The sequence below is a fragment of the Macrobrachium rosenbergii genome, chromosome 6 (genome assembly GCF_040412425.1).
Source record: "Macrobrachium rosenbergii isolate ZJJX-2024 chromosome 6, ASM4041242v1, whole genome shotgun sequence".
NCBI classification, from domain to species: domain Eukaryota; kingdom Metazoa; phylum Arthropoda; class Malacostraca; order Decapoda; family Palaemonidae; genus Macrobrachium; species Macrobrachium rosenbergii.
In genome coordinates this window covers 59801292-59814011 of record NC_089746.1, presented here as the reverse complement: position 1 = coordinate 59814011, position 12720 = coordinate 59801292, and the positions used below count along the sequence as shown (strand labels likewise).

Genomic DNA, 12720 nt, shown 5'->3' with positions numbered 1-12720 from the left:
TATATATATATATATATATATATATATATATATATATATATATATATATATATATATATATATATATATATATATATATATATATATATATATATATATATACATACATACACTAATATGAGCTCAGTCAACATGTTTAAGAGAAAGGATCACTTTTAAACTCACACTAAACATAAACAAGAGGTAGAAAAACGACCGAGTCTAGGCGCCTCCGAACAAAAGGTATGACCACATCAAATGCAATTACGCTGATCAGAAATGGATTGAAACGAGACGAGAGGGAGATTTATAGAGGGGCTGCTGTTGTTAGGGCGATCTAGGGGGACTCCCTTGGTCTGAGCTCCGTGGATTGACTGCTCCGCGAGCCAGGTCGTTCCGAGGCAGTGAGGCAGTGTGCCGCAGAACCTCGCCGTGTTTGGTGGTGCGTTCAGACCCTCCCGTCACGGCTGGCCCGTGCAAGTAGTGCCCGTTGAACATATTGCGGAAAGATCAGTTCGGAAACGTGACCTGTGTGAGCATTGTACTGTCACTGGTTAAAGAGAGTTAGTGAATTATAAAGGAGTCTTTTAAAAAGTTTGAAAGGTACGTTATATTTACTTTTTTTTTTCCCTAGCCGTTTATTTTTCCAGAAAATCTACTTAGATTGTATTTATTCATTTTATAAGTTACGGCATATTATTTATTTTCTAATTGGTTGAGGAACTAACAGTCACGATTAAATATATGCTGGTGAGGTTTTCATGATGTGGCTACATAAGCATTTCCAGAATTGTATTATACCTAATTTCTCTCACCTGTTCATTCACCTGGTGCAGGCCATTTGCAACATAATTTTTTGGCTCATGACTCAAACTCACTAAGTGAATAAGGTGTGCAGCGCTGACAACGTAATTTCCAAAGGTTCCTGTGGGTTATTTACAATAATAACAGTCTTTTTCGAATGTTAATAATAAAAAAAAAACACATAAATTCCATCATTGTATTCTTGATCATAAATGAAATTATAGTTTGATATACGTGTGTGGTTGTGTGTTTTAACGGAAAATTACATGAACATTATATATATATATATATATATATATATATATATATATATATATATATATATATATATATATATATATATACACATATATATATATATATATATATATATATATATATATATACAGTATATGTGTGTGTATCTATTCTATCTATCTATATATACACACACACACACACACACACATATATATATATATATATATATATATATATATATATATATATATATATATATATATATAAAAAGTATGTTTGCTTGAAGGGTATATGTCGTTTGCCTTTATTTCTCAGAAAGAATATTCAGGATGTGATTATTTTTTGGATGCTATATTGCAGAGTCAGAGTCAGATGTGCTTTTTAAAATTACTTTTAATCTTTTCTGCAGTGGAACTTATCAATTTGTATAACAGAGGATGGCATATCGTAGGTTACTGTACAATGAATACTTCTTGCTTCATATTCAGTCTTTGAAGTTAATTGGACTGATGTCTCTCTAAAGGAAAATTTGCTTTGTTATAAGGTTTAAGTCAATAAAGGTTTAATTCTGCAGTAAATATCGGACCAAGAAACATATGCGAAGTCACATTTGTTTTACTTAGTATTTATTTCTGGTTATGCTGGTGGAAAAATTTCTATATTTTTGCTTTTTAAAATTTTTCCCGAATTACATTTTTTTGAGCCGATATTTATAAGGTATTTTCTTGGTTTTCTGTTTCGATTATTACATTTTTCATTAAACGATGCCAGCTGAGTATAAAATAATCTCATTTTAGTAGCACATAAAGGAAACATTCATCTTCTGATATGTAGTTGTAATGAATTATCAATTAGTTAATTTTCAATGGTCATAAAATTGCAGTTGTGTCAATACGCATTTGTCGCAAATAAATTCAGATTATCAAACCGATGTTACTGGTAGACATTTACGCAAATCTTATTTAAAAAAAGTTCAAATGAAAATTTATTTGTTATCTAAATGATAATAAACATACACTGGAGGGTGCTGGACTCATAAACAGGAAAAGAACATGCATAAGTAGTATATGTACATGTACGTATGTATATATATGTATACATAGATATATATGTATATATATATATATATATATATATATATATATATATATATATATATATATATATATATATATATATTGTAATATATAAAAAGAAATTCGAAAAGAAATTCCGCCCTGGCAAGGATTCGGACCAGATGTGGAAACAACAACAGCCGAATTAGATATAGCCGAGTGATCAGTGTCGAATGTCATCGTTTTTCTAAACCAAAGGATACGGTTCGAATCCAAGCTGTGACAGAAGTACTTAACAATTATAATTCCCTCTAGACTACGTTATTCTCGTCGTATATTAAACTGTATTTGTAAACAATGTCTTAATAAAACGAGGTTTCAAGTATAGTGACAATAATTTATATATGTCTTAATAAAATATATATTATATATATATATATATATATATATATAAATATAAAATATATATATATATATATATATATATATATATATATATATATATATATATATATATATATATATATATATATATATATATATATATATATATATATATATATATATATATATATATACATACACACAAGCACACACACACATACTGTATATATACACATACACACACAAACACACACACATACATATATAGAAATATATATATATGTCAGTTACAGTAACTTCCTAACTTCTCGAGCTCTCCACGATGTTTCAAAAGTCTTGTCAGTACAAAGCATTCATTCCGAAATGAAGAACAAATAGACCCAAGTCTCTAGGAGTGAGGAGACTCAAACTCGTGCGCGATGAGTTGAGGTGATATTAAAAAGTTAAAACAATGAGCCACGAAAGAGAATTTGTCTCTTTTTAGATTATACGTACGCATACATTTTATCAGAGCTAAATTAGACGCATCCTCACCACCACAGGACTGTGATTTAGCGAATATTTTATAAAAATGTTTTCGAACTCGTAAACAATAAGTACTAAAACTTTTTTTACGATGGTGAGAATGGGTTTGCGTCAAGCTTTTGCGGCCGAGTTCGAAATTCTTTCCTGGAAGTTCAGGTTTCTTTGCTTGCTCACTCATCATGATGCATCCAAAAGAGAATTGAAATACATTTATGGTTATACATATATATATATATATATATATATATATATATATATATATATATATATATATATATATATATATATATATATATATATATATATATATTTGTGTGCGTGCGTAAATTTATGTATATGTCAATGCATGTATTTGTTTCACATGTACCCTCTCTTCATCATATGGTTCAGATCCTTATCATTGTTCAAAATTATAAGAATACACATCAAAAACAGAAAAAGAAAATCTACAGAAAAAACAAGTGTAGTACTGGAATTCTGGCCAAAAATCAATTATTTCACTGGACTCTGGAAGAGCGATGCTTAATATATGCACTAGGAAAGTTGTCCAGAGCAGAGTGCGTTTGATTTTTTCACGCTCGTTGTTATTAACGAATTGAGAAAGTCATAAGTACAAGAAGGTCAAGGACAGCACGGGGCAAGGGAGAGATTACTAAAATATATAGTGTAAAAAAATAGCAGATGGAACTTGTTTATGCAGTAAATAAATGCAATAATATTAAAGCAAGAGTAACATACCATAGACCATTCTTTCTTTTATAACAAGATCCTTCTTCTTTCTTTAATAACAAGGACCCTGCTTCTTTCTTTTATTTTTTTTTATTCTAGCCGGGGATATATCAAGGTGTTTTGGCTTCTTAATCAGTGCATGGAACATATTATCTGTTGATAAAAATTATAATCTACATACATACATATGCATGCACACTCACCTTCATACGCACGCATGCATTAAAATTTATATCACATAGGAGGAAATTTGTCCATGTAATTTTATCTTTTAGGGTACTTAAGCACTGACTGATATAATATAATAAATAAGTATTAACTATTATTATTATTATTATTATTATTATTATTATTATTATTATTATTATTATTATCAAATATAAGTCCATGTTTTTCCAAAATCAATATAATTCGAATTGACAGTTTTACATAAGAAAGCATATGACAAGATATTCTCCAAGCATTCGATTTGCCATTTTGCTCAATCACTGTTTGTATGTAGAGATAACGAAAGCATTAGTTATACCAGGGATGCTGTCCCCATTATTCATACTGGTTCAACATGCAGCAAACAAGAGTGATGCTCTGTCCAATAAATATCAGTAATCACAGTTGCATTTCTTGTCTTTAACAAATAGAATCTTTGCAAGTAAGATGAAATTCAAATTTCGTATCGAGGAACTTTGTAAATTTAAATTAGGACCATCTTAACTTTCAGTTGATAATTTTTTTGGTTATTTGACTCTTTCTTTTTTTTCATTTTAGGGCTAATATTTTTTGATACAGCGAATGCAAATCTTACATCTGCCTATTACTTTAATTATTCGGATTTTTTTTCTTCTGACATCGCAATGGTTTGTAACTGGTGTTTTTCATGAATGTTATATTGTTCTTTTCCGTATGACCGTTTTGAGTCTTCTTCATTACAGTTCCTCAGATGATTTGATCAAGGGTGTATATTCATTTTTTCCAACAGGTACAATTAGTAACTATTTGACTTCCATGTGCTAAAAAGGTGGTTAATTAACTGAAAACGTAATTTCTAAAAAAACATTGATACTTTTAAACGATAACCTTCGCACATACTCAGGGAAAAATTAGACTGATTAACTTTACTTTCAAATTGACGCAGTTTTTTTTTTTTAAAAAATTTTCACTAAAATGGAAAAGGACTTCAGATGTATATAGGAGACTGAAACCATTAATTTTCTGTTTTGGTTTAGATTGACAGCAGGCCTTCTATTTTTGTTTCTAAAACTAAGGAGAAACCAGTGACCTTTCTACTTTACAGTTAAGTAATTTCCCATCTGTCAGTTATGAAGAGTCCCGTAAATAATGTGGCATAGTCTGTGATATCAAAATATGTTAGTAATCCAATCTTACAGGAATCATTACAATTATTCTCTGTTGAAAGAGGTCTAAGATTTTTTGGTGGTTTGCCAGAGAACTATTATAACTTGTTAAAATATTATCATGAATATCTGATCAAAAATAATTTAGTGATAAAACAGTTATGATCTTCCACCTCTTTTTTTATGGATCTTCATTCGTCAGTTTATTTAGCTGAAGTTTAAAAAAAATATATTTCATAAAAAATCTATTTTGAAAATGAATTCTCTTATTTTTTTCCGAACGTCAAGGGGTCTGAGAGACCCTCTCTACACAAGCCAAACCTAATACACTTTCTCTTCATCGTTTCAATACCCTGAACATATCCCCAACCTAATTTATCTTGTGCCTGCACTTCACAATACCAAGGACGTTTTCAGAGTCTCCATTTCGAAGGAAACCTGTGCAAGAAGAAATCGTTCCAAAATCTTTGAGAATTCAATCAGTCTTCCTCTTGTTGAACTTCTCACCATTTGCTCCCAGTCCCATAGAGTTTCAGTGCAAGTGCGCCAGATGAAATTGCAATTCGTTTGTTGAAGGAAGCCTTCAATAAAAGGTAATCCTCGACGAGACCTTGATTTTTATATCCTGTTCCTTCAGTGGACACTAGAGTGAGCGTCACTCAATTTGTACCTCCTGTTTCCAAAGCGAGAATGTAACCTTTTCGTCTGCTGCCAACTCCCAAACTTCCATAGCCATTCACCGGCCCATTTGTCGTCCACATTTCTCTTGACGCAATTCTGAATTTCATCGGGGAACTGACTGTCCCCCTCCTTGACATGTAATCTGTTAACTGTATGATTTGTTTAGCATTTTGCCTCTCACACTGGTTTTTCATCTAGTACTTTGACCTTTGACCTGACTATAGGGCGCGGATAAACCCCTGTGTATTGACTTTGAAATTGTGGGGAATGTTTCTCGAGTCGTTTGTGAAAGCTTTATGGATCCTCTCTAACTTCTTGCTTTCCGAAGGTTAACTTTCCTTTGAAACTGGGAATATCAAAGCTGCTTCGCTGCTTAAACATTCACTTTCCCTTTGACATGGGAGATATGAAATACCTTTTGTAATTGGTTACTGAACAGCATATATATCTGTAGCGGGAAGACTATCAGTGTAGTAAGTGATTTTGATTTTGTTGCCAAACTATTTCAGCTAAACGCTTTCATTTATTTATCGAATAAAGGAAATGATATCTGGTTTACATACTTGAATCTTCAAAATATAGTTATAAGAATATCTAAAGCACATGAACTAGTTGAAATATAACTTTATATGTATGATAAAGGATTTGGTTCTTTATATCTTGCTAAGCGTATGACGAAAACAATACATGTACAAGGCAATGATATCTGTTTTACATATTTGAATCTTCAGAAAAGTTTTAAGATTATCTAAAGCACATGAACTAGTTGAAGTGTAACGTTATATGTATGATAAAGGTTTTGGATCTCTGTATCTTTCCAACCGTATGACGAAAACAATATATGTACAAGGCAACCCTTGATGTTTAAGGAAGACGGTGAAATCCCTTGCTCACACAACAGGCCAAATTCCTCGCTTGAAAAAAAAAAAAAAAACAAACAAAACACTCGCGGCTCGGGAGCTATACAAAGAACTCACTACGGTAACGCTTCCGCAGTAAGGTGCGTCAGAACTCACAGGACAGAAACCATTGAAAATAAACAAGGCGAAAGCGAAAAAAAAGACGAGAGAGAGAGAGAGAGAGAGAGAGAGAGAGAGAGAGAGAGAGAGAGAGAGAGAGAGAGAGAGAAGGGGGAGGGGTTGACAGAACCTCCTGCCTATCTGAAGGCTTCCAGTGCTGTGCTTTATTTGTTGCATCACAAATGAAATGTGTCCTGGCATGTGGGTTAGGGATTTCAACATATTTCTCGTACTTCAAGGTATGTGATACACACACACACACACGTGTATACATTTGTTATATATATGTATGTATATATATATAAATATGTATGCATATATATATGTATATATAAATATATATATATATATACATATATATATATATATATATATATATATATATATATATATATATATATATATATATATATATATATATATGTATGTATATATAAAAGAATCATCAACAAAGTATCGAACTCCTTTACACTTACTGCGCCACTCACCTGTTTTGAGAGCAATCTCGCGCCTCCTGGATATTAAGATACTTCCTTAATTGTATACAAACGCACACATACACACCCACACACACACACACACATAAGCATATACAGTATATATACATACACAAATGTATATATATATATATATATATATATATATATATATATATATATATATATATATATATATATATATATATATATATATATGGATATATATATATATATATATATATATATATATATATATATATATATATATATATATATATATATATATATATATATATATAGAGAGAGAGAGAGAGAGAGAGAGAGAGAGAGAGAGAGAGAGAGAGAGAGAGAGAGAGAGAGAGAGAGAGAGAGTAGATTTTTTACAAATAACGTAGACAAAATGTCTTATAGAATGTTACCTTTGGTATGTAGCCAAACCTTCTTAATGGCGATGTTTAGGGCAAAACAAAAAAAAAGCATGTTTTCCTAACGTTATGTTACCTGCAAAATCTGCAAAGACGCATATCTCAAAGCACGCAGGGCTTAAAAAAAAAAACCGTTTTTCCATTACCCATCACGATGATAAACGAGACAGGAAAATGTCATTACTTAACGTTTTCAAAAAAGACAGGTTTTCTCTTACAACGACAGGTTGCTTGAAAGTCTGTTAGCTGCTTAATTTTGGTCGGCTTTAGACACGCATCACACAAGATACCAATATCCGCAGAAAATATATTAAATTTTGAACAAATTACTTGTCACTCGAGGAGAAGAAGAGCCTTGTCGCATCTCCTTTTTTATTAGTGCAGTATTTTCGTGGGCTTCCAAGATATTACGGAGGGTGCTAGAAGTTATTTTACAATGTTGTACTTTGAGGGATGGGTATCGATTGCAATATTCTGTCAGGGTGGTCCACTGGGAAGGCATTTCTCTGCTTGAGAAAGATTTGTAATTCACTTTGATTTTATTACTTACTTGAATTAAAATCAAAGTAAGTAATAAAATCAAAGTGAATTATTACTTACTTGAATTAATGAATAATGTAAAACAACAACAAAAAATGCGCCGAAGTTTCTTCAGCGCAATCGAGTTTTCTCTGTACAGCGTATAATGAAGGACAACGAAAATAGATCTATCTTTCGGTGGTCTCGGTATAATGCTATATGAGCCGCGGTACATGAAACTTTAACCACGACCTGGTGGCGGCCTGTCCTATATAGCTGCCAGACGCACAATTATGGCTAACTTTAACCTTAAACCAAATAAAAACTACTGAGGATAGAGGGCTGCAATTTAGTATGTTTGATGATTGGAGGGTGGATGTTCAACATACCAATTTGCAGCTCTCTAGGCTCAGTGGTTTTTAAGATCTGAGGGCGGACAGAAAAAGTGCGGATGGACAGACAAAGCCGGCACAATAGTTTCCTTTTACAGAAGACTAAAAAAGTAAGATTGCAAGATTTTCTGAATCAGAGAAGGTTGTTTAATTTAAAGAATAGAATTTGTTTACAATTATTTGGTTATCTTAACATTATTCTGCAAAGGTACCACCTTTTCTGCTTTAAATTTTTCATGATATTCTCTCAGTTAGAGGAACGTTCTAAATTAGCGCATTTTAGCATTTTTATTGTGCGCTATTTCTTCTAATAGATAAACAAATTAACAACAAATATTATTTTGCACTTTAAAATAATTCTTTGACAATTCTTTGGTAAAGCAGTCTTTTTGCATTTGTTTTATGGATATTTTTCTTTTTTTTGCTTCTGTATATATTGGCTTACGTGATAGCTACCCCTTATGTATCAATTTTATTATGCGAAGTGAAGTCAATGACATTTATACAAGTAATATTTAATAATTGTGCAATAGTGGTAAAAACAATCCTTACTCTTGACTTGTAATTTTCATCAAGAATCAAAGTCAACCTTAGGTGGAATCACATGATATTATCAACTATGGAAAAAGTGATTGGAGTGATTTTAAAAAACTCGCGCTGTCATATTGCGAAACAAATGACATTTGCTTCGCGAAACGCAAAATGAAAAATAAACAAGTAAAAAATGCGCCGGTTTCTTCGGCGCAATCGAGTTTTCTGTACATCGTATAATCAAGGCCACCGAAAACAGATATATCTTTCGGTGGTCTCGGTATAATGCTGTATGAGCCGTGGTCCATGAAACTTTAACTACGGCCCGGTGGTGGCCTGGCCTATATCGTTGCCATAAGCATGATTATGGCTAAATTTAACCTTAAATAAAATAAAAAATGCTATGGCTATAGGACTGCAATTTGGGATGTTTGAGGACTGGACGGTGGATGGTCACCATACCAATTTGTAGCTCTCTAGCCTCAACAGTTTCTAAGATATGAAGGCGGATGGAAAAAAGTGCGGACAGGAAAGAGTGTGGACGGACAGACAAAGCCGGCACAATAGTTTTCTTTTCAGAAAACTAAGATGTATAAATATAAAGTTCTATTACCACGAAAAACTCATAAATTCCGCAGACATATCTGTATATATCAGAGAAATCGTGATGACGATATCACATTCGACTGATCTAATCGAACGAGGAGTGTGACTGACAGGACGGATGATTCTGACAGGTTTTTGTGGAATAAATGTATATTCGATGCATGTCAGGCCATTGCCATATTTATTTTAAACAGCTGGAAGCAGAATGTCATTTGATTTTTGATAGACATGGGAAGAAGTTGAGAGGAAAATTTTGAAAGACTGTTATTAATTCATTTTATGACACATAATTGCAAAAGAAACATACAGACAATCGCACATACATAGTGCATGAAAATTGAAAGATTCTTGTTTGAATAAAAAGATTAGATATTTTATTGCCAAGGCAAAAACAAGATACTATTTAGAGGTAAGAAACAGTGTAATGATTACTTTTATAATCAATTTTCTTCTGCATTTGGCAAGTATTTCATTTGGCATTAAACTTGACTAATGAATATATGGAAAATTAGAACGATTTTCGTTGTTACTGAAAAATGGGAGACGCTGAAGACTAGTCAATTTTTCCTCTCCTATCCATGAACGAAAACAATTTTGAACAAACATTACAGGTAGTACAATATGCTTCATCGGTTCTGTAATCATATGATTTCTCGACATGCGAAATACAGATAGAGCATTCAGAAAAATTTCATGATGTTTATATTCGGAATGACATTCGGTCGTAATCTTACGTCACTGAAATGCCTTTTGATTGATACTTATAATTAACAGTAGTTCGTTGTCACTCTAGAGTAAATCTGCCATAAAATGGCATTTAAACATTTTATGCAGATGGCAAAGAGGGAGATAATATTGCTTAAAGGCTACATTTATTCGTATCCTACAAAAGAGGCGTGGACGTTTTAATTGTTTGCAAACGTTGAGAATTCCAAGCTTTGAGGAAAATTAATATGTTATAAAATGATTCGGTCCTTTGAACAAAATGATATTGAACAGCAACTGGTTCCTAATTTTCTGTGGGTTCGCTTTCTGAGACCAGCCTCTTCTCGACAGGAAGGTTTGTCGCCACTCGAGTGCAGTCTTTAAATCACGATCTCCTTGTGGCACATCATGCATTTTTTGCCAGCAAAGTAAAAAATCACTAGTTGAATAATATTTACTTCATCCGTGTAATCTCTCTCTCTCTCTCTCTCTCTCTCTCTCTCTCTCTCTCTCTCTCTCTCTCTCTCTCTCATATATATATATATATATATATATATATATATATATATATATATATATATATATATATATATATATATATATATATATATATATATATATATAAACATGTGCGTGAGTGTGTATGTGTGTGTGCTTGTGCATGTGCATGCGTGGTTGTGTAAGCTGTGTATGTTTATCCTTTAACTAACTTGATTTCGTCTTAGATAAAAGAACATAAGTCGCATAATTTTGACAATCTTGAGTCACCAAAATTTTAAATCATATACATACATACATACACAAACATATACATACATACATACATACACACACACACACACACATACATACACATATATATATATATATATATATATATATATATATATATATATATATATATATATACACATATAATATCGATGTGTCTGTATGTGCGCGTGTGTGTCAGGTAATCACACGACGTGGAAAACCCGATGTCCCAGCAACCCGCTTTCATCTCGGAGATATTAGAGGACACAAACAGAGTGGAAAAAGGGGGGGAACAGAAACATACATGCAAAGGTAAGAGCATTTTATACCATGAAGGAAATGGGCCGGATTGAAAGGACACTGAACGAAAATATCCCCCAACGAAGAAATTAGAAACTGGATGGAACTCCGCTGTGAAAGAAATATCAAACGGGAATGGAGAATAGTTTTCATTGCCCGAGGCTGATAGGACGAACTTGGAAGTAAATTGATAGGAGGATTTTGTAAGATTAATGGGAAGGATACAAACAAACGTATCGTCTGGTGACATGAAAATGAAAGCTTTCAGGAAAAGCGGAGTTCATGTAAAAAAAAAAAAATATATCATAGACCTGTAAAGAATAAAAAAAAAAATTCTTGGTATCAAAGCTAGAATGAAAAACTCATTCTTAAAGGTCGTACAGTGTTCTTTTCTTGATAAAACACTATTCCCTGAGTCATTTGTTTATTATTCTAGCTCACCCTCAGAGGAAATAATGAATGCCAATATCGTGTAAAGACAACTCCAACAGAAATACGTTGTTTGTAAAAGAGAAAAATCAGTGTCAAGAGGACCGCAAAATGCAGATAAAAAAGAGAAACCACTCACGGTTTATTCAGGTCCGGATCCCCACGAAATTCTGTATCACGAAGAGTTTTGGGGCTGCGAAATGTTTGGTTCACTGCCATAAGGCTTCTGGCATTGATATGAACCTTGCTATATATAAGGCAGTTTCCATACATTATTTGTTGAGTGAAGCCAAGTTCACGGATCCTGTAAACACGTTCAACTGTAAAAATGCACGACACTAATTTTCTTGGAATAACTGAATGCAGTGGCAAAATCCATGCAATATTGGCGTCAATTTTGACGGCACAAGGACACCAGATTACAAAGAAATCCAAAAATAATCACAGTTCATAGCACCTAGCTTCGGACCTATTAGTAAGTTCCTTCAAGTCTTCCTTGAATGGTGGATCGTACAACCAAAAATCTTAATATATATTCAACGATATTTTTTATGCATATTCTATCAACAAGTCAAGTCATAAAAACAAACACACATGCTTCAATGCATACGTCCGAAGGCACTAGCGGTGGTAGTAACCAAAATATTAAGCTAAAACACCCACGTCAAGAGAGTTCACAGCTAATATATTCAAAAGGATAGTGAACCCCATAAACGGCAGAAAATAAATAAATATATATATATATATATATATATATATATATATATATATATATTTATATATGTATATATATATATATATATATATATATAT

At 32.3% G+C, this 12720-nt stretch overlaps 1 protein-coding gene across 1 annotated transcript in view; it reads left to right on the top strand.

Annotated features, from left to right (window-relative positions):
• Window positions 1-387: 387 nt before the first annotated feature.
• Window positions 388-12720, top strand: part of LOC136839634 (uncharacterized) — an 88165-nt gene continuing 75832 nt past the window's right edge. Inside the window, exon 1 of the mRNA XM_067105948.1 lies at window positions 388-582. The gene's annotated coding sequence lies outside the window, so the exon portion shown is untranslated. The remainder of the gene's footprint in view (window positions 583-12720) is intronic.